Source organism: Macaca nemestrina, chromosome 20, assembly GCF_043159975.1.
Source record: "Macaca nemestrina isolate mMacNem1 chromosome 20, mMacNem.hap1, whole genome shotgun sequence".
Lineage (NCBI taxonomy): Eukaryota > Metazoa > Chordata > Mammalia > Primates > Cercopithecidae > Macaca > Macaca nemestrina.
The window spans coordinates 33,453,025-33,473,218 of record NC_092144.1 but is presented as its reverse complement, the minus strand read 5'-3'; positions in this window follow the sequence as shown (position 1 = coordinate 33,473,218).

Here is a 20,194-nt window from a genome sequence, read left to right as displayed (position 1 = left end):
GGGAAAGCTCTAACTCTGTGAGATGATTTCACAGAACACAAAGAAGTTTCTCAGAAAGCTTCTTTCTCTTTGTTATCGGAGGATATTTCCTTTGGCCCTATAGTCTTGAAAGGGATCCGAAATATCTGTTCTCAGATTCCACAGAAATAAGGCTAGCAAAGAGATCCACGAAATACAGATGTAACTCTGTGAGATGAATTAACAGAACACTAAGCAGTTTCTTAGTAAGCTTCTTTCCAGATTTCATCTGAGGATATTTCCTTTTTCACCATATCCGTCTATAGGCTTCCAAATATCACTTTGCCAATTCCACAAGAACTGTCTTAGCGAATGGCTTCTTGAGGGGAAAGCTGTAACTCTGTGAGATGATTTCAAAGAACACTAAGAAGTTTCTCAGAAAGCTTCTTTCTCTTTGTTATCGGAAGATATTTCCTTTGGCCCTATAGTCTTCAAAGGGATCCGAAATATCTGTTCTCAGATTCCACAGAAATAAGGCTAGCAAAGAGATCCACGAAATACAGATGTAACTCTGTGAGATGAATTAACAGAACACTAAGCAGTTTCTCAGAAAGCTTCTTTCTCTTTGTTATCAGAGGATATTTCCTTTGGCCCTATAGTCTTCAAAGGGATCCGAAATATCTGTTCTCAGATTCCACAGAAATAAGGCTAGCAAAGAGATCCACGAAATACAGATGTAACTCTGTGAGATGAATTAACAGAACACTAAGCAGTTTCTCAGAAAGCTTCTTTCCAGATTTCATCTGAGGATATTTCCTTTTTCACCATAGCCCTCTATGGGCTTCCAAATATCACTTTGTCAATTCCACAAGAACTGTCTTAGCGAAAGGCTTCTTGAGGGGAAAGCTGTAACTCTGTGAGATGATTTCACAGAACACAAAGAAGTTTCTCAGAAAGCTTCTTTCTCTTTGTTATCGGAGGATATTACCTTTGGCCCTATAGTCTTCAAAGGGATCCGAAATATCTGCCGTCAGATTCCACAGAAATAAGGCTAGCAAAGAGATCCACGAAATACAGATGTAACTCTGTGAGATGAATTAACAGAACACTAAGCAGTTTCTCAGAAAGCTTTTTTCCAGATTTCATCTGAGGATATTTCCTTTTTCAACATAGCCCTCTATGGGCTTCCAAATATCACTTTGCCAATTCCACAAGAACTGTCTTAGCGAACGGCTTCTCGAGGGGAAAGCTGTAACTCTGTGAGATAATTTCACAGAACACAAAGGAGTTTCTCAGAAAGCTTCTTTCTCTTTGTTATCGGAGGTATTTCCTTTGCCCCTATAGACTTCAAAGGGATCAGAAATATCTGTTCTCAGATTCCACAGAAATAAAGCTAGCAAAGAGATCCACAAAATATAGATGTAACTCTGTGAGATGAATTAACAGAACACTAAGCAGTTTCTCAGAAAGCTTCTTTCCAGATTTCATCTGAAGATATTTCCTTTTTCACCATAGCCCTCTATGGGCTTCCAAATATCACTTTGCCAATTCCACAAGAACTGTCTCAGCGAAAGGCTTCTTAAGGGGAAAGCTGTAACTCTGTGAGATGATTTCACAGAACACAAAGAAGTTTCTCAGAAAGCTTCTTTCTCTTTGTAATCGGAGGATATTTCCTTTGGCCCTATAGTCTTCAAAGGGATCCGAAATATCTGTTCTCAGATTCCACAGAAATAAGGCTAGCAAAGAGATCCACGAAATACAGATGTAACTCTGTGAGTGGAAGTCACACATCACAGAGCAGTTTCTCAGAAAGCTTCTTTCCAGATTTCATCTGAGGATATTTCCTTTTTCACCATAGCCCTCGATGGGCTTCCAAATATCACTTTGCCAATTCCACAAGAACTGTCTTAGCGAAAGTCTTCTTGAAGGGAAAGCTGTAACTCTGTGAGATGATTTCACAGAACACAAAGAAATTTCTCAGAAAGCTTCTTTCTCTTTGTTATCGGAGGATATTTCCTTTGCCCCTATAGTCTTCATAGGGATCCAAAATATCTGTTCTCAGATTCCACAAAAATAAGGCTAGCAAAGAGATCCACGAAATACAGATGTAACTCTGTGAGATGAATTAACAGAACACTAAGCAGTTTCTCAGAAAGCTTCTTTCCAGATTTCATCTGAGGATATTTCCTTTTTCACCATAGCCCTCTAAGGGCTTCCAAATATCACTTTGCCAATTCCACAAGAACTGTCGTAGCGAAAGGCTTCTTGAGGGGAAAGCTGTAACTCTGTGAGATGATTTCACAGAACACAAAGAAGTTTCTCAGAAAGCTTCTTTCTCTTTGTTATCGGAGGATATTTCCTTTGGCCCTATAGTCTTCTAAGGGATCCGAAACATCTGTTCTCAGATTCCACAGAAATAAGGCTAGCAAAGAGATCCACGAAATACAGATGTAACTCTGTGAGTGGAAGTCTCATATGACAGAGCAGTTTCTCAGAAAGCTTCTTTCGAGATTTCATCTGAGGATATTTCCTTTTTCACCATAGCCCTCGATGGGCTTCCAAATATCACTTTGCCAATTCCACAAGAACTGTCTTAGCGAAAGGCTTCTTGAGGGGAAAGCTGTAACTCTGTGAGATGATTTCACAGAACACAAAGAAGTTTCTCAGAAAGTTTCTTTCTCTTTGTTATCGGAGGATATTTCCTTTGCCCCTTTAATCTTCATATGGATCCGAAATATCTGTTCTCAGATTCCACAGAAATTAGGCTAGCAATGAGATCCACAAAATATAGATGTAATTCTGTGAGATGAATTAACAGAACACTCAGCAGTTTCTCAGAAAGCTTCTTTCCAGATTTCATCTGAGGATATTTCCTTTTTCACCATAGCCCTCTATGGGCTTCCAAATATCACTTTGCCAATTGCACAAGAACTGTCTTAGCGAAAGGCTTCTTGAGGGGAAAGCTGTAACTCTGTGAGATGATTTCACAGAACACAAAGAAGTTTCTCAGAAAGCTTCTTTCTCTTTGTTATCGGAGGTTATTTCCTTTGGCCCTATAGTCTTTAGAGGGAACCGAAATATCTGTTCTCATATTCCAGAGAAATAAGGCTAACAAAGAGATCCACGAAATACCGATGCAACTCTGTGAGAAGAACTAACAGAACACTCAGCAGTTTCTCAGAAAGCTTCTTTCCAGATTTCATCTGAGGATATTTCCTTTTTCACCATAGCCCTCTAAGGGCTTCCAAATATCACTTTGCCAATTCCACAAGAACTGTCTTAGCGAAAGGCTTCTTGAGGGGAAAGCTGTAACTCTGTGAGATGATTTAACAGAACACAAAGAAGTTTCTCAGAAAGTTTCTTTTTCTTTGTTATCGGAGGATGTTTTCTTTGGCCCTATAGTCTTCAAAGGGATCCGAAATATCTGCTCTCAGATTCCACAGAAATAAGGCTAGCAAAGAGATCCACGAAATACAGATGTAACTCTGTGAGATGAATTAACAGAACACTAAGCAGTTTCTCAGAAAGCTTCTTTCCAGATTTCATCTGAGGATATTTCCTTTTTCACCATAGCCCTCTATGGGCTTCCAAATATCACTTTGCCAATTCCACAAGAACTGTCTTAGCGAAAGGCTTCTTGAGGGGAAAGCTGTAACTCTGTGAGATGATTTCACAGAACACAAAGTAGTTTCTCAGAAAGCTTCTTTCTCTTTATTATCGGTGGATATTTCCTTTGGCCCTATAGTCTTCAAATGGATCCGAAATATCTGTTCTCAGATTCCACAGAAATAAGGTTAGCAAAGAGATCCACAAAATATAGATGTAATTCTGTGAGATTAATTAACAGAACACTAAGCAGTTTCTCAGAAAGCTTCTTTCCAGATTTCATCTGAGGATATTTCCTTTTTCACCATAGCCCTCTATGGGCTTCCAAATATAACTTTGCCAATTCCACAAGAACTGTGATAGCGAAAGGCTTCTTGAGGGGAAAGCTGTAACTCTGTGAGATGATTTCACAGAACACAAAGAAGTTTCTCAGAAAGCTTCTTTCTCTTTATTATCGGAGGATATTTCCTTTGGCCTTATAGTCTTCAAAGGGATCCGAAATATCTGCTCTCAGATTCCACAGAAATAAGGCTAGCAAAGAGATCCACGAAATACAGATGTAACTCTGTGAGATGAATTAACAGAACACTAAGCAGTTTCTCAGAAAGCTTCTTTCCAGATTTCATCTGAGGATATTTCCTTTTTCAACATAGCCCCCTATGGGCTTCCAAATATCACTTTGCAAATTCCACAAGAACTGTCTTAGCGAAAGGCTTCTTGAGGGGAAAGCTGTAACTCTGTGAGATGATTTCACAGAACACAAAGAAGTTTCTGAGAATCCTTCTTTCTCTTTGTTATCGGAGGATATTTCCTTTGGCCCTATAGTCTTCAAAGGGATCCGAAATATCTGTTCTCAGATTCCACAGATATAAGGCTAGCAATGAGATCCACAAAATATAGATGTAATTCTGTGAGATGAATTAACAGAACAATAAGCAGTTTCTCAGAAAGCTTCTTTCCAGATTTCATCTGAGGATATTTCCTTTTTCACCATAGAACTCTACGGGATTCCAAATATCACTTTGCCAATTCCACAAGAACTGTCTTAGCGAAAGGCTTCTTGAGGGGAAAGCTGTAACTCTGTGAGATGATTTCACAGAACACAAAGAAGTTTCTCAGAAAGCTTCTTTTTCTTTGTTATCGGAGGATGTTTCCTTTGGCCCTATAGTCTTCAAAGGGATCCGAAATATCTGTTCTCATATTCCAGAGAAATAAGTCTAGCAAAGAGATCCACGAAATACAGATGTAACTCTGTGAGATGAATTAACAGAACACTAAGCACTTTCTCAGAAAGCTTCTTTCCAGATTTCAACTGAGTATATTTCCTTTTTCAACATAGCCCACTATGGGCTTCCAAATATCACTTTGCCAATTCCACAAGAACTGTCTTAGCGAAAGGCTTCTTGAGGGGAAAGCTGTAACTCTGTGAGATGATTTCACAGAACACAAAGAAGTTTCTCAGAAAGCTTCTTTTTCTTTGTTATCGGAGGGTATTTCCTTTGGCCCTATAGTCTTCAGAGGGATCCGAAATATCTGCTCTCAGATTCCACAGAAATAAGGCTAGCAAAGAGATCCACGAAATACAGATGTAACTCTGTGAGATGAATTAACAGAACACTAAGCACTTTCTCAGAAAGCTTCTCTCCAGATTTCAACTGAGGATATTTCCTTTTTCAATATAGCCCCCTATGGGCTTCCAAATATCACTGCCAATTCCACAAGAACTGTCTTAGCGAAAGGCTTCTTGAGGGGAAAGCTCTAACTCTGTGAGATGATTTCACAGAACACAAAGAAGTTTCTCAGAAAGCTTCTTTTTCTTTGTTATCGGAGGGTATTTCCTTTGGCCCTATAGTCTTCAGAGGGATCCGAAATATCTGCTCTCAGATTCCACAGAAATAAGGCTAGCAAAGAGATCCACGAAATACAGATGTAACTCTGTGAGTGGAAGTCACACATCACAGAGCAGTTTCTCAGAAAGCTTCTTTCCAGATTTCATCTGAGGATATTTCCCTTTTCACCATAGCCCTCTATGGGCTTCCAAATATCACTTTGCCAGTTCCACAAGAACTGTCTTAGCGAAAGGCTTCTTGAGGGGAAAGCTGTAACTCTGTGAGATGATTTCACAGAACACAAAGAAATTTCTCAGAAAGCTTCTTTCTCTTTGTTATCGGAGGATATTTCCTTTGGCCCTATAGTCTTCAAAGGGATCCGAAATATCTGTTCTCAGATTCCACAGAAATAAGGCTAGCAAAGAGATCCACGAAATACAGATGTAACTCTGTGAGATGAATTAACAGAACACTAAGCAGTTTCTCAGAAAGCTTCTTTCTCTTTGTTATCAGAGGATATTTCCTTTGGCCCTATAGTCTTCAAAGGGATCCGAAATATCTGTTCTCAGATTCCACAGAAATAAGGCTAGCAAAGAGATCCACGAAATACAGATGTAACTCTGTGAGATGAATTAACAGAACACTAAGCAGTTTCTCAGAAAGCTTCTTTCCAGATTTCATCTGAGGATATTTCCTTTTTCACCATAGCCCTCTATGGGCTTCCAAATATCACTTTGTCAATTCCACAAGAACTGTCTTAGCGAAAGGCTTCTTGAGGGGAAAGCTGTAACTCTGTGAGATGATTTCACAGAACACAAAGAAGTTTCTCAGAAAGCTTCTTTCTCTTTGTTATCGGAGGATATTACCTTTGGCCCTATAGTCTTCAAAGGGATCCGAAATATCTGCCGTCAGATTCCACAGAAATAAGGCTAGCAAAGAGATCCACGAAATACAGATGTAACTCTGTGAGATGAATTAACAGAACACTAAGCAGTTTCTCAGAAAGCTTTTTTCCAGATTTCATCTGAGGATATTTCCTTTTTCAACATAGCCCTCTATGGGCTTCCAAATATCACTTTGCCAATTCCACAAGAACTGTCTTAGCGAACGGCTTCTCGAGGGGAAAGCTGTAACTCTGTGAGATAATTTCACAGAACACAAAGGAGTTTCTCAGAAAGCTTCTTTCTCTTTGTTATCGGAGGTATTTCCTTTGCCCCTATAGACTTCAAAGGGATCAGAAATATCTGTTCTCAGATTCCACAGAAATAAAGCTAGCAAAGAGATCCACAAAATATAGATGTAACTCTGTGAGATGAATTAACAGAACACTAAGCAGTTTCTCAGAAAGCTTCTTTCCAGATTTCATCTGAAGATATTTCCTTTTTCACCATAGCCCTCTATGGGCTTCCAAATATCACTTTGCCAATTCCACAAGAACTGTCTCAGCGAAAGGCTTCTTAAGGGGAAAGCTGTAACTCTGTGAGATGATTTCACAGAACACAAAGAAGTTTCTCAGAAAGCTTCTTTCTCTTTGTAATCGGAGGATATTTCCTTTGGCCCTATAGTCTTCAAAGGGATCCGAAATATCTGTTCTCAGATTCCACAGAAATAAGGCTAGCAAAGAGATCCACGAAATACAGATGTAACTCTGTGAGTGGAAGTCACACATCACAGAGCAGTTTCTCAGAAAGCTTCTTTCCAGATTTCATCTGAGGATATTTCCTTTTTCACCATAGCCCTCGATGGGCTTCCAAATATCACTTTGCCAATTCCACAAGAACTGTCTTAGCGAAAGTCTTCTTGAAGGGAAAGCTGTAACTCTGTGAGATGATTTCACAGAACACAAAGAAATTTCTCAGAAAGCTTCTTTCTCTTTGTTATCGGAGGATATTTCCTTTGCCCCTATAGTCTTCATAGGGATCCAAAATATCTGTTCTCAGATTCCACAAAAATAAGGCTAGCAAAGAGATCCACGAAATACAGATGTAACTCTGTGAGATGAATTAACAGAACACTAAGCAGTTTCTCAGAAAGCTTCTTTCCAGATTTCATCTGAGGATATTTCCTTTTTCACCATAGCCCTCTAAGGGCTTCCAAATATCACTTTGCCAATTCCACAAGAACTGTCGTAGCGAAAGGCTTCTTGAGGGGAAAGCTGTAACTCTGTGAGATGATTTCACAGAACACAAAGAAGTTTCTCAGAAAGCTTCTTTCTCTTTGTTATCGGAGGATATTTCCTTTGGCCCTATAGTCTTCTAAGGGATCCGAAACATCTGTTCTCAGATTCCACAGAAATAAGGCTAGCAAAGAGATCCACGAAATACAGATGTAACTCTGTGAGTGGAAGTCTCATATGACAGAGCAGTTTCTCAGAAAGCTTCTTTCGAGATTTCATCTGAGGATATTTCCTTTTTCACCATAGCCCTCGATGGGCTTCCAAATATCACTTTGCCAATTCCACAAGAACTGTCTTAGCGAAAGGCTTCTTGAGGGGAAAGCTGTAACTCTGTGAGATGATTTCACAGAACACAAAGAAGTTTCTCAGAAAGTTTCTTTCTCTTTGTTATCGGAGGATATTTCCTTTGCCCCTTTAATCTTCATATGGATCCGAAATATCTGTTCTCAGATTCCACAGAAATTAGGCTAGCAATGAGATCCACAAAATATAGATGTAATTCTGTGAGATGAATTAACAGAACACTCAGCAGTTTCTCAGAAAGCTTCTTTCCAGATTTCATCTGAGGATATTTCCTTTTTCACCATAGCCCTCTATGGGCTTCCAAATATCACTTTGCCAATTGCACAAGAACTGTCTTAGCGAAAGGCTTCTTGAGGGGAAAGCTGTAACTCTGTGAGATGATTTCACAGAACACAAAGAAGTTTCTCAGAAAGCTTCTTTCTCTTTGTTATCGGAGGTTATTTCCTTTGGCCCTATAGTCTTTAGAGGGAACCGAAATATCTGTTCTCATATTCCAGAGAAATAAGGCTAACAAAGAGATCCACGAAATACCGATGCAACTCTGTGAGAAGAACTAACAGAACACTCAGCAGTTTCTCAGAAAGCTTCTTTCCAGATTTCATCTGAGGATATTTCCTTTTTCACCATAGCCCTCTAAGGGCTTCCAAATATCACTTTGCCAATTCCACAGAAACTGTCTTAGCGAAAGGCTTCTTGAGGGGAAAGCTGTAACTCTGTGAGATGATTTAACAGAACACAAAGAAGTTTCTCAGAAAGTTTCTTTTTCTTTGTTATCGGAGGATGTTTTCTTTGGCCCTATAGTCTTCAAAGGGATCCGAAATATCTGCTCTCAGATTCCACAGAAATAAGGCTAGCAAAGAGATCCACGAAATACAGATGTAACTCTGTGAGATGAATTAACAGAACACTAAGCAGTTTCTCAGAAAGCTTCTTTCCAGATTTCATCTGAGGATATTTCCTTTTTCACCATAGCCCTCTATGGGCTTCCAAATATCACTTTGCCAATTCCACAAGAACTGTCTTAGCGAAAGGCTTCTTGAGGGGAAAGCTGTAACTCTGTGAGATGATTTCACAGAACACAAAGTAGTTTCTCAGAAAGCTTCTTTCTCTTTATTATCGGTGGATATTTCCTTTGGCCCTATAGTCTTCAAATGGATCCGAAATATCTGTTCTCAGATTCCACAGAAATAAGGTTAGCAAAGAGATCCACAAAATATAGATGTAATTCTGTGAGATTAATTAACAGAACACTAAGCAGTTTCTCAGAAAGCTTCTTTCCAGATTTCATCTGAGGATATTTCCTTTTTCACCATAGCCCTCTATGGGCTTCCAAATATAACTTTGCCAATTCCACAAGAACTGTGATAGCGAAAGGCTTCTTGAGGGGAAAGCTGTAACTCTGTGAGATGATTTCACAGAACACAAAGAAGTTTCTCAGAAAGCTTCTTTCTCTTTATTATCGGAGGATATTTCCTTTGGCCTTATAGTCTTCAAAGGGATCCGAAATATCTGCTCTCAGATTCCACAGAAATAAGGCTAGCAAAGAGATCCACGAAAAACAGATGTAACTCTGTGAGATGAATTAACAGAACACTAAGCAGTTTCTCAGAAAGCTTCTTTCCAGATTTCATCTGAGGATATTTCCTTTTTCAACATAGCCCCCTATGGGCTTCCAAATATCACTTTGCAAATTCCACAAGAACTGTCTTAGCGAAAGGCTTCTTGAGGGGAAAGCTGTAACTCTGTGAGATGATTTCACAGAACACAAAGAAGTTTCTGAGAATCCTTCTTTCTCTTTGTTATCGGAGGATATTTCCTTTGGCCCTATAGTCTTCAAAGGGATCCGAAATATCTGTTCTCAGATTCCACAGATATAAGGCTAGCAATGAGATCCACAAAATATAGATGTAATTCTGTGAGATGAATTAACAGAACAATAAGCAGTTTCTCAGAAAGCTTCTTTCCAGATTTCATCTGAGGATATTTCCTTTTTCACCATAGAACTCTACGGGATTCCAAATATCACTTTGCCAATTCCACAAGAACTGTCTTAGCGAAAGGCTTCTTGAGGGGAAAGCTGTAACTCTGTGAGATGATTTCACAGAACACAAAGAAGTTTCTCAGAAAGCTTCTTTTTCTTTGTTATCGGAGGATGTTTCCTTTGGCCCTATAGTCTTCAAAGGGATCCGAAATATCTGTTCTCATATTCCAGAGAAATAAGTCTAGCAAAGAGATCCACGAAATACAGATGTAACTCTGTGAGATGAATTAACAGAACACTAAGCACTTTCTCAGAAAGCTTCTTTCCAGATTTCAACTGAGTATATTTCCTTTTTCAACATAGCCCACTATGGGCTTCCAAATATCACTTTGCCAATTCCACAAGAACTGTCTTAGCGAAAGGCTTCTTGAGGGGAAAGCTGTAACTCTGTGAGATGATTTCACAGAACACAAAGAAGTTTCTCAGAAAGCTTCTTTTTCTTTGTTATCGGAGGGTATTTCCTTTGGCCCTATAGTCTTCAGAGGGATCCGAAATATCTGCTCTCAGATTCCACAGAAATAAGGCTAGCAAAGAGATCCACGAAATACAGATGTAACTCTGTGAGATGAATTAACAGAACACTAAGCACTCTCTCAGAAAGCTTCTCTCCAGATTTCAACTGAGGATATTTCCTTTTTCAATATAGCCCCCTATGGGCTTCCAAATATCACTGCCAATTCCACAAGAACTGTCTTAGCGAAAGGCTTCTTGAGGGGAAAGCTCTAACTCTGTGAGATGATTTCACAGAACACAAAGAAGTTTCTCAGAAAGCTTCTTTTTCTTTGTTATCGGAGGGTATTTCCTTTGGCCCTATAGTCTTCAGAGGGATCCGAAATATCTGCTCTCAGATTCCACAGAAATAAGGCTAGCAAAGAGATCCACGAAATACAGATGTAACTCTGTGAGATGAATTAACAGAACACTAAGCAGTTTCTCAGAAAGCTTCTTTCCAGATTTCATCTGAGAATATTTCCTTTTTCACCATAGCCCTCGATGGGCTTCCAAATATCACTTTGCCAATTCCACAAGAACTGACTTAGCAAAAGGCTTCTTGAGGGGAAAGCTGTAACTCTGTGAGATGATTTCACAGAACACAAAGAAGTTTCTCAGAAAGCTTCTTTCTCTTTGTTATCGGAGGTTATATCCTTTGGCCCTATAGTCTTTAGAGGCAACCGAAATATCTCTTCTCAGATTCCAGAGAAGTAAGTCTAGTAAAGAGATCCACGAAATACAAGTATAACTCTGTGAGAAGAACTAACAGAACACTCAGCATTTTCTCAGAAAGCTTCTTTCCAGATTTCATCTGAACATATTTCCTTTTTCAACATAGCCCTCGAAGGGCTTCCAAATATGACTTTGCCAATTCCACAAGAACTGTCTTAGCGAAAGTCTTCTTGAGGAGAAAGCTGTAACTCTGTGAGATGATTTCACAGAACACAAAGAAGTTTCTCAGAAAGCTTCTTTCTCTTTGTTATCGGAGGATATTTCCTTTGGCCCTATAGTCTTCAAAGGGATCCGAAATATCTGTTCTCAGATTCCACAGAAATAAGGCTAGCAAAGAGATCCACGAAATACAGATGTAACTCTGTGAGTGGAATTCTCACATCACAGAGCAGTTTCTAAGAAAGCTTCTTTCCAGATTTCATCTGAGGATATCTCCTTTTTCACCATAGCCCTCGATGGGCTTCCAAATATCACTTTGCCAATTCCACAAGAACCGTCTTAGCGAAAGTCTTCTTGAGAGGAAAGCTGTAACTCTGAGAGATGATTTCACAGAACACAAAGAAGTTTCTCAGAAAGCTTCTTTCTCTTTGTTATCGGAGGATATTTCCTTTGACCCTATAGTCTTCATAGGGATCCGAAATATCTGTTCTCAGATTCCACAGAAATAATGCTAGCAATGAGATCCACAAAATATAGATGTAACTCTGTGAGATGAATTAACAGAACACTAAGCAGTTTCCCAGAAAGCTTCTTTCCAGATTTCATCTGAGGATATTTCCTTTTTCACCATAGCCCTCTAAGGGCTTCCAATTATCACTTTGAAATTCCACAAGAACTGTCTTAGCGAAAGGCTTCTTGAGGGGAAAACTGTAACTCTGTGAGATGATTTCACAGAACACAAAGAAGTTTCTCAGAAAGCTTCTTTCTCTTTGTTATCGGAGGATATTTCCTTTGGCCTTATAGTCTTCAAAGGGATCCGAAATATCTGCTCTCAGATTCCACAGAAATAAGGCTAGCAAAGAGATCCACGAAATACAGATGTAACTCTGTGAGATGAATTAACAGAACACTAAGCAGTTTATCAGAAAGCTTCTTTCCAGATTTCATCTGAGGATATATCCTTTTTCACCATAGCCCTATAATGTCTTCCAAATATCACTTTGACAATTCCACAAGAACTGTCTTACCGAAAGGCTTCTTGAGGGGAAAGCTGTAACTCTGTGAGATGATTTCACAGAACAGAAAGAAGTTTCTCAGAAAGCTTCTTTCTCTTTGTTATCGGAGGATATTTCCTTTGCCCCAATATTCTTCATAAAGATCCGAAATATCTGTTCTCAGATTCCACAGAAATAAGGCTAGCAAAGAGATCCACAAAATATAGATGTAATTCTGTGAGATGAATTAACAGAACACTAAGCAGTTTCTCAGAAAGCTTCTTTCCAGATTTCATCTGAGGATATTTCCTTTTTCACCATAGCCCTATAGGGGCTTCCAAATATCACTTTGCCAATTCCACAAGAACTGTCTTAGCGAAAGGCTTCTTTAGGGGAAAGCTGTAACTCTGTGAGATGATTTCACAGAACACAAGGAAGTTTCTCAGAAAGCTTCTTTCTCTTTGTTATCGGAGGATATTTCCTTTGGCCCTATAGTCTTCAAAGGGATCCGAAATATCTGCTCTCAGATTCCACAGAAATAAGGCTAGCAAAGAGATCCACGAAATACAGATGTAACTCTGTGAGTGGAATTCACACATCACAGAGCAGTTTCTAAGAAAGCTTCTTTCCAGATTTCATCTGAGGATATTTCCTTTTTCACCATAGCCCTCGATGGGCTTCCAAATATCACTTTGCCAATTCCACAAGAACTGTCTTAGCGAAAGGCTTCTTGAGGGGAAAGCTGTAACTCTGTGAGATGATTTCACAGAACACAAAGAAGTTTCTCAGAAAGCTTCTTTCTTTTTGTTATCGGAGGATATTTCCTTTGGCCCTATAGTCTTCAAAGGGATCCGAAATATCTGTTCTCAGATTCCACAGAAATAAGGCTAGCAAAGAGATCCACAAAATATAGATGTAATTCTGTGAGATGAATTAACAGAACACTAAGCAATTTCTCAGAAAGCTTCTTTCCAGATTTCATCTGAGGATATTTCCTTTTTCACCATAGCCCTCTATGGGCTTCCAAATATCACATTGCCAATTCCACAAGAAATGTGTTAGCGAAAGTCTTCTTGAGGGGAAAGCTGTAACTCTGTGAGATGATTTCACAGAACACAAAGAAGTTTCTCAGAAAGCTTCTTTCTCTTTGTTATCGGAGGATATTTCCTTTGGCCTTATAGTCTTCCAAGGGATCCGAAATATCTGCTCTCAGATTCCACAGAAATAAGGCTAGCAGAGAGATCCACGAAATACAGATGTAACTCTGTGAGATGAATTAACAGAACACTAAGCAGTTTCTCAGAAAGCTTCTTTCCAGATTTCATCTGAGGATATTTCCTTTTTCACCATAGCCCTATAAGGGCTTCCAAATATCACTTTGCCAATTCCACAAGAACTGTCTTAGCGAAAGGCTTCTTGAGGGGAAAGCTGTAACTCTGTGAGATGATTTCACAGAACAGAAAGAAGTTTCTCAGAAAGCTTCTTTCTCTTTGTTATCGGAGGATATTTCCTTTGCCCCAATATTCTTCATAAAGATCCGAAATATCTGTTCTCAGATTCCACAGAAATAAGGCTAGCAAAGAGATCCACAAAATATAGATGTAATTCTGTGAGATGAATTAACAGAACACTAAGCAGTTTCTCAGAAAGCTTCTTTCCAGATTTCATCTGAGGATATTTCCTTTTTCACCATAGCCCTCTAGGGGCTTCCAAATATCACTTTGCCAATTCCACAAGAACTGTCTTAGCGAAAGGCTTCTTGAGGGGAAAGCTGTAACTCTGTGAGATGATTTCACAGAACACAAAGAAGTTTCTCAGAAAGCTTCTTTTTCTTTGTTATCGGAGGATGTTTCCTTTGGCCCTATAGTCTTCAAAGGGATCCGAAATATCTGTTCTCATATTCCAGAGAAATAAGTCTAGCAAAGAGATCCACGAAATACAGATGTAACTCTGTGAGATGAATTAACAGAACACTAAGCACTTTCTCAGAAAGCTTCTTTCCAGATTTCAACTGAGTATATTTCCTTTTTCAACATAGCCCCCTATGGGCTTCCAAATATCACTTTGCCAATTCCACAAGAACTGTCTTAGCGAAAGGCTTCTGAGGGGAAAGCTGTAACTCTGTGAGATGATTTCACAGAACACAAAGAAGTTTCTCAGAAAGCTTCTTTTTCTTTGTTATCGGAGGGTATTTCCTTTGGCCCTATAGTCTTCAGAGGGATCCGAAATATCTGCTCTCAGATTCCACAGAAATAAGGCTAGCAAAGAGATCCACGAAATACAGATGTAACTCTGTGAGATGAATTAACAGAACACTAAGCAGTTTCTCAGAAAGCTTCTCTCCAGATTTCAACTGAGGATATTTCCTTTTTCAACATAGCCCCCTATGGGCTTCCAAATATCACTGCCAATTCCACAAGAACTGTCTTAGCGAAAGTCTTCTTGAGGGGAAAGCTGTAACTCTGTGAGATGATTTCACAGAACACAAAGAAGTTTCTCAGAAAGCTTCTTTCTCTTTGTTATCGGAGGATATTTCCTTTGGCCTTATATTCTTCAAAGGGATCCGAAATATCTGCTCTCAGATTCCACAGAAATAAGGCTAGCAAAGAGATCCACGAAATACAGATGTAACTCTGTGAGATGAATTAACAGAACACTAAGCATTTTCTCAGATAGCTTCTTTCCAGATTTCATCTGAGGATATTTCCTTTTTCACCATAGCCCTATAGGGGCTTCCAAATATCACTTTGCCAATTCCACAAGAACTGTCTTAGCGAAAGGCTTCTTGAGGGGAAAGCTGTAACTCTGTGAGATGATTTCACAGAACACAAAGAAGTTTCTCAGAAAGCTTCTTTTTCTTTGTTATCGGAGGATATTTCCTTTGGCCCTATAGTCTTCAAAGGGATCCGAAATATCTGTTCTCATATTCCAGAGAAATAAGTCTATCAAAGAGATCCACGAAATACAGATGTAACTCTGTGAGATGAATTAACAGAACACTAAGCAGTTTCTCAGAAAGCTTCTTTCCAGATTTCAACTGAGTAGATTACTTTTTTCAACATAGCCCACTATGGGCTTCAAATATCACTTTGCCAATTCCACAAGAACTGTGTTAGCGAAAGGTTTCTTGAGGGGAAAGCTGTAACTCTGTGAGATGATTTCACAGAACACAAAGAAGTTTCTCAGAAAGATTCTTTTTCTTTGTTATCGGAGGGTATTTCCTTTGGCCCTATAGTCTTCAGAGGGATCCGAAATATCTGCTCTCAGATTCCACAGAAATAAGGCTAGCAAACAGATCCACGAAATACAGATGTAACTCTGTGAGATGAATTAACAGAACACTAAGCAGTTTCTCAGAAAGCTTCTCTCCAGATTTCAACTGAGGATATTTCCTTTTTAAACATAGCCCCCTATGGGCTTCCAAATATCACTTTGCCAATTCCACAAGAACTGTCTTAGCGAAAGGCTTCATGAGGGGAAAGCTGTAACTCTGTGAGATGATTTCACAGAACACAAAGAAGTTTCTCAGAAAGCTTCTTTCTCTTTGTTATCGCAGGATATTTCTTTTGGCCCTATACTCTTCAAAGGGATCCGAAATATCTGTTCTCAGATTCCACAGAAATAAGGCTAGCAAAGAGATCCACGAAATACAGATGTAACTCTGTGCTTGGAAGTCTCACATGACAGAGCAGTTTCTCAGAAAGCTTCTTTCCAGATTTCATCTGAGGATATTTCCTTTTTCACCATAGCCCTCGATGGGCTTCCAAATATCACTTTGCCAATTCCACAAGAACTGTCTTAGCGAAAGGCTTCTTGAGGGGAAAGCTGTAACTCTGTGAGATGATTTCACAGAACACAAAGAAGTTGCTCAGAAAGCTTCTTTCTCTTTGTTATCGGAGGTTATTTCCTTTGGCCCTATAGTCTTTAGAGGGAACCGAAATATCTGTTCTCATATTCCAGAGAAATAAGGCTAGCAAAGAGATCCACGAAATACAGATGCAACTCTGTGAGAAGAACTAACAGAACACTCAGCAGTATCTCAGAAAGCTTCTTTCCAGATTTCATCTGAGGATATTTCCTTTTTCACCATAGCCCACTATGGGCTTCCAAATATCACTTTGCAAATTCCACAAGAACTGTCTTAGCGAAAGGCTTCTTGAGGGGAAAGCTGTAACTCTGTGAGAAGATTTCACAGAACACTAAGAAGTTTCTCAGAAAGCTTCTTTCTCTTTGTTATCGGAGGATATTTCCTTTGGCCCTATAGTCTTCATACGGATCAGAAATATCTGTTCTCAGATTCCACAGAAATAAGGTACGGAAAGAGATCCACAAAATATAGATGTAATTCTGTGAGATGAATTAACAGAACACTAAGCAGTTTCTCAGAAAGCATCTTTCCAGATTTCATCTGAGGATATTTCCTTTTTCAACATAGCCCTCTATGGGCTTCCAAATATCACTTTGCCAATTCCACAAGAACTGTCTTAGCGAAAGGCTTCTTGAGGGGAAAGCTGTAACTCTGTGAGATGATTTCACAGAACACAAAGAAGTTTCTCAGAAAACTTCTTTCTCTTTGTTATCGGAGGATATTTCCTTTGGCCCTATAGTCTTCAAAGGGTTCCGAAATATCTGTTCTCAGATTCCACAGAAATAAGGCTAGCAAAGAGATCCACGAAATACAGATGTAACTCTGTGAGATGAATTAACAGAACAGTAAGCAGTTTCTCAGAAAGCTTCTTTCCAGATTTCATCTGAGGATATTTCCTTTTTCACCGTAGCCCTCTATGGGCTTCCAAATATCACTTTGCCAATTCCACAAGAACTGTGTTAGCGAAAGGCTTCTTGAGGGGAAAGCTGTAACTCTGTGAGATGATTTCACAGAACACAAAGAAGTTTCTCAGAAAGCTTCTTTCTCTTTGTTATCGGAGGATATTTCCTTTGGCCCTATAGTCTTCAAAGGGATCCGAAATATCTGCTCTCAGATTCCACAGAAATAAGGCTAGCAAAGAGATCCACGAAATACAGATGTAACTCTGTGAGATGAATTAACAGAACACTAAGCAGTTTCTCAGAAAGCTTCTTTCCAGACTTCATCTGAGGATATTTCGTTTTTCACCATAGCCCTCTATGGGCTTCCAAATATCACTTTGCCAATTCCACAAGAACTGTCTTAGCGAAAGGCTTCTTGAGGGGAAAGCTGTAACTCTGTGAGATGATTTCACAGAACAGAAAGAAGTTTCTCAGAAAGCTTCTTTCTCTTTGTTATCGGAGGATATTTCCTTTGCCCCAATATTCTTCATAAAGATCCGAAATATCTGTTCTCAGATTCCACAGAAATAAGGCTAGCAGAGAGATCCACAAAATATAGATGTAATTCTGTGAGATGAATTAACAGAACACTAAGCAGTTTCTCAGAAAGCTTCTTTCCAGATTTCATCTGAGGATATTTCCTTTTTCACCATAGCCCCATAGGGGCTTCCAAATATCACTTTGCCAATTCCACAATAACTGTCTTAGCGAAAGGCTTCTTGAGGGGAAAGCTGTAACTCTGTGAGATGATTTCATAGAACACAAAGAAGTTTCTCAGAAAGCTTCTTTTTCTTTGTTATCGGAGGATATTTCCTTTGGCCCTATAGTCTTCAAAGGGATCCGAAATATCTGTTCTCATATTCCAGAGAAATAAGTCTAGCAAAGAGATCCACGAAATACAGATGTAACTCTGAGAGATGAATTAACAGAACACTAAGCACTTTCTCAGAAAGCTTCTTTCCAGATTTCAACTGAGTATATTTCCTTTTTCAACATAGCCCACTATGGGCTTCCAAATATCACTTTTCCAGTTCCACAAGAACTGTGTTAGCGAAAGGTTTCTTGAGGGGAAAGCTGTAACTCTGTGAGGTGATTTCACAGAACACAAAGAAGTTTCTCAGAAAGATTCTTTTTCTTTGTTATCGGAGGGTATTTCCTTTGGCCCTATAGTCTTCAGAGGGATCCGAAATATCTGCTCTCAGATTCCACAGAAATAAGGCTAGCAAAGAGATCCACGAAATACAGATGTAACTCTGTGAGATGAATTAACAGAACACTAAGCAGTTTCTCAGAAAGCTTCTCTCCAGATTTCAACTGAGGATATTTCCTTTTTCAACATAGCCCCCTATGGGCTTCCAAATATCACTTTGCCAATTCCACAAGAACTGTCTTAGCGAAAGGCTTCTTGAGGGGAAAGCTGTAACTCTGTGAGATGATTTCACAGAACACAAAGAAGTTTCTCAGAAAGCTTCTTTCTCTTTGTTATCGCAGGATATTTTTTTGGCCCTATACTCTTCAAAGGGATCCGAAATATCTGTTCTCAGATTCCACAGAAATAAGGCTAGCAAAGAGATCCACGAAATACAGATGTAACTCTGTGAGTGGAAGTCTCACAGGACAGAGCAGTTTCTCAGAAAGCTTCTTTCCAGATTTCATCTGAGGATATTTCCTTTTTCACCATAGCCCTCGATGGGCTTCCAAATATCACTTTGCCAGTTCCACAAGAACTGTCTTAGCGAAAGGCTTCTTGAGGGGAAAGCTGTAACTCTGTGAGATGATTTCACACAACAGAAAGAAGTTTCTCAGAAAGCTTCTTTCTCTTTGTTATCGGAGGATATTTCCTTTGCCCCAATATTCTTCATAAAGATCCGAAATATCTGTTCTCAGATTCCACAGAAATAAGGCTAGCAAAGAGATCCACAAAATATAGATGTAATTCTGTGAGATGAATTAACAGAACACTAAGCAGTTTCTCAGAAAGCTTCTTTCCAGATTTCATCTGACGATATTTCCTTTTTCACCATAGCCCTATAGGGGCTTCCAAATATCACTTTGCCAATTCCACAAGAACTGTCTTAGCGAAAGGCTTCTTGAGGGGAAAGCTGTAACTCTGTGAGATGATTTCACAGAACACAAAGAAGTTTCTCAGAAAGCTTCTTTTTCTTTGTTATCGGAGGATGTTTCCTTTGGCCCTATAGTCTTCAAAGGGATCCGAAATATCTGTTCTCATATTCCAGAGAAATAATTCTAGCAAAGAGATCCACGAAATACAGATGTAACTCTGTGAGATGAATTAACAGAACACTAAGCACTTTCTCAGAAAGCTTCTTTCCAGATTTCAACTGAGTATATTTCCTTTTTCAACATAGCCCACTATGGGCTTCCAAATATCACTTTGCCAATTCCACAAGAACTGTCTTAGCGAAAGGCTTCTTGAGGGGAAAGCTGTAAATCTGTGAGATGATTTCACAGAACACAAAGAAGTTTCTCAGAAAGCTTCTTTTTCTTTGTTATCGGAGGGTATTTCCTTTGGCCCTATAGTCTTCAGAGGGATCCGAAATATCTGCTCTCAGATTCCACAGAAATAAGGCTAGCATAGAGATCCACGAAATACAGATGTAACTCTGTGAGATGAATTAACAGAACACTAAGCAGTTTCTCAGAAAGCTTCTCTCCAGATTTCAACTGAGGATATTTCCTTTTTCAACATAGCCCCCTAGGGGCTTCCAAATATCACTTGGCCAATTCCACAAGAACTGTCTTAGCGAAAGGCTTCTTGAGGGGAAAGCTGTAACTCTGTGAGATGATTTCACAGAACACAAAGAAGTTTCTCAGAAAGCTTCTTTTACTTTGTTATCGGAGGGTATTTCCTTTGGCCCTATAGTCTTCAGAGGGATCCGAAATATCTGCTCTCAGATTCCACAGAAATAAGGCTAGCAAAGAGATCCACGAAATACAGATGTAACTCTGTGAGATGAATTAACAGAACACTAAGCAGTTTCTCAGAAAGCTTCTCTCCAGATTTCATCTGAGGATATTTCCTTTTTCACCATAGCCCTCGATGGGCTTCCAAATATCACTTTGCCAATTCCAC